Source organism: Arachis hypogaea, chromosome 4 (genome assembly GCF_003086295.3).
Source record: "Arachis hypogaea cultivar Tifrunner chromosome 4, arahy.Tifrunner.gnm2.J5K5, whole genome shotgun sequence".
Lineage (NCBI taxonomy): Eukaryota > Viridiplantae > Streptophyta > Magnoliopsida > Fabales > Fabaceae > Arachis > Arachis hypogaea.
Window position 1 is genome coordinate 92,605,358 of NC_092039.1, and position 3,203 is coordinate 92,608,560.

The window sequence follows — 3,203 nt, forward strand, 5'->3', positions numbered from 1 at the left end:
GGCATAGAACTCTTGAACCATCAAGATTCCGACTTGTTGAATGGGGTTGGTAAGAACTTCCCAACCTCTTCTTCGGATCTCATGTCGGATCTCCGGATATTCACCCTTTTTGAGTGAAAAAGGGACCTCGGGGATCACCTTCTTCAAGGCCACAACTTCATAGAAGTGGTCTTGATGCACCCTTGAGATGAATCTATCCATCTCCCATGACTCGGAGGTGGAAGCCTTTGCCTTCCCTTTCCTCTTTCTAGAGGTTTCTCCGGCCTTGGATGCCATAATGGTTATGGAAAAACGAAAAAGCAACGCTTTTACCACACCAAACTTAAAATGTTTGCTCGTCCTCGAGCAAAAGAAGAAAGAAGAGAGTAGAAGAAGAAGAAATGAGGAAGAGGGAGATGGTGGTGTGTTCGGCCAAAGAGGGGGAGAAGTGGTGTTTAGGTTGTGTGAAAATGAAGGGTTGAAGAAGGGTATATATAAGAGAGAGGGGGTAAAGGGTTCGGCCATGATGGGTGGGTTTGGGAGGGAAAGTGGTTTGAATTTGAAGGGTGAGGTTGGTGGGGATTTATGAAGGATGGATGTGAGTGGTGAAGAGAAAGATGGGATTTGATAGGTGAGGGGGTTTTGGGGAAGAGGTGTTGAGGTGATTGGTGAATGGGGGAAGAAGAGAGAGAGTGATGGTAGGGTCCTGTGGGGTCCACAGATCCTGTGGTGTCAAGGAAAAGGCATCCTTGCACCAAATGGCATCAAAATCCACGTTTTGAGCCATTTCTGGCGTTAAACGCCGGGCTGGTGCCCATTCCTGGCGTTTAACGCCAGGTTCTTGCCCTTTACTGGCGTTTAACGCCAGTCTGGTGCCCCTTTCTGGCGTTAAACGCCCAGAAGGGTGCCATACTGGGGGTTAAACGCCCAACTGCTAGGCTGACTGGCGTTTAAACGCCAGCAGCATCTTCCTCCAGGGTGTGCTGTTTTTCTTCCTGTTTTTCATTTTGTTTTTGCTTTTTTCATTGTTTTTGTGACTTCTTATGATCATCAACCTACAAAAAAGATAAAATAACAAAAGAAAATAATTAATTATAAAACATTGGGTTGCCTCCCAACAAGCACTTCTTTATTGTCATTAGCTTGACAAAGGACTCTCATGGAGCCTCAGAAATGCTCAAAACCGTGTTGGAACCTCCCAACACCAAACTTAGAGTTTGAATGTGGGGGTTCAACACCAAACTTAGAGTTTGGTTGTGGCCTCCCAACACCAAACTTAGAGTTTGGTTGTGGGGGCTCTGTTTGGCTCTGTTTTGAGAGAAGCCCTTCATGCTTCCTCTCCATGATGACAGAGGTATATCCTTGGGCCTTAAACACCAAGGATTCTTCATTCACTTGAATGATCAACTCTCCTCTATCAACATCAATCACAGCCTTTGCTGTGGCTAGGAAGGGTCTGCCAAGGATGATGGATTCATCCCTGCATTTCCCAGTCTCTAGGACTATGAAATCAGTAGGGATGTAATGGTCTTCAATCTTCACCAAAACATCCTCTACAAGTCCATAAGCTTGTTTTCTTGAGTTGTCTGCCATCTCTAGTGAGATTTTTGCAGCTTGTACCTCATAGATCCCTAATTTCTCCATTACAGAGAGGGGCATGAGGTTTACACTTGATCCTAAGTCACACAAGGCCTTCTTGAAGGTTATGGTGCCTATGGTACAAGGTATAGAAAACTTCCCAGGATCCTGCCTCTTTTGAGGCAATTGCTGCCTAGACAAGTTATCCAGTTCTTTGGTGAGCAAAGGGGATTCATCCTCCCAAGTCTCATTTCCAAATAACTTGTCATTTAGCTTCATGATTGCTCCAAGGTATTTAGCAACTTGCTCCTCAGTGACATACTCATCCTCTTCAGAGGAAGAATACTCATCAGAGCTCATGAATGGCAGAAGTAAGTCCAATGGAATCTCTATGGTCTCAGTTTGAGCCTCAGATTCCCAAGGTTCCTCATTGGGGAACTCATTGGAGGTCAGTGGACGCCCAGTGAGGCCTTCCTCAGTGGCGTTCACTGCCTCTTCTTCCTCCCAGAATTCGGCCATATTGATGGCCTTGCACTCTCCTTTTGGGTTTTCTTCTGTGTTGCTTGGAAGAGTGCTTGGAGGGAGTTCAGTAATTTTCTTGCTCAGCTGACCCACTTGTCCTTCCAGATTCCTAATGGAAGATCTAGTTTCAGTCATAAAACTTTGAGTGGTTTTGATTAGATCAGAGACCATGGTTGCCAAGTCAGAGGTATTCTGCTTGGAATTCTCTGTCTGTTGCTGAGAAGATGATGGAAAAGGCTTGCTATTGCTAAACCTGTTTCTTCCACCATTATTGTTATTGAAACCTTGTTGGGGTCTCTGTTGATCCTTCCATGAAAGATTTGGATGATTCCTCCATGAAGGATTATAGGTGTTTCCATAGGGTTCTCCCATGTAATTCACCTCTTCTATTGAAGGGTTCTCAGGATCATAAGCTTCTTCCTCAGATGAAGCTTCCTTAGTACTGCTTGGTGCATTTTGCATTCCAGACAGACTTTGAGAAATCATATTGACTTGTTGGGTCAATATTTTATTCTGAGCCAAAATGGCATTCAGAGTGTCAATCTCAAGAACTCCTTTCTTCTAACTAGTCCCATTGTTCACAGGATTTCTTTCAGAAGTGTACATGAATTGGTTATTTGCAACTATTTCAATCAGTTCTTGAGCTTCAGTAGGCGTCTTCTTCAGATGAAGAGATCCTCCAGAAGAGCTATCCAAAGACATATTGGACAGTTCAGAGAGACCATCATAGAAAATACCTATGATGCTCCATTCAGAAAGCATATCAGTGGGACACTTTCTGATCAATTGTTTGTATCTTTCCCAAGCTTCATAGAGGGATTCTCCTTCCTTCTGTCTGAAGGTTTGGACTTCCACTCTAAGCTTACTCAATTTTTGAGGTGGAAAGAACTTTGCCAAGAAGGCATTGACTAGCTTTTCCCAAGAGTCCAGGCTTTCTTTAGGTTGAGAATCCAACCATGTTCTAGCTCTGTCTCTTACAGCAAAAGGGAATAGCATCAGTCTGTAGACCTCAGGGTCAACCCCATTAGTCTTGACTGTGTCACAGATTTGCAAGAACTCAGCTAAAAACTGATGAGGATCTTCCAATGGAAGTCCATGGAACTTGCAATTCTGTTGCATTAGAG

The 3,203-nt window shown here is 44.1% G+C and overlaps 1 non-coding gene across 1 annotated transcript; it reads left to right on the top strand.

Annotated features, from left to right (window-relative positions):
* The first annotated feature begins 2,835 nt into the window (after positions 1–2,835).
* Positions 2,836–2,943, top strand: LOC112799000 (small nucleolar RNA R71). Its single transcript, XR_003200591.1, has one exon. It is a non-coding gene; the product is annotated as a small nucleolar RNA R71 (small nucleolar RNA).
* The last annotated feature ends 260 nt before the right edge of the window (positions 2,944–3,203 follow it).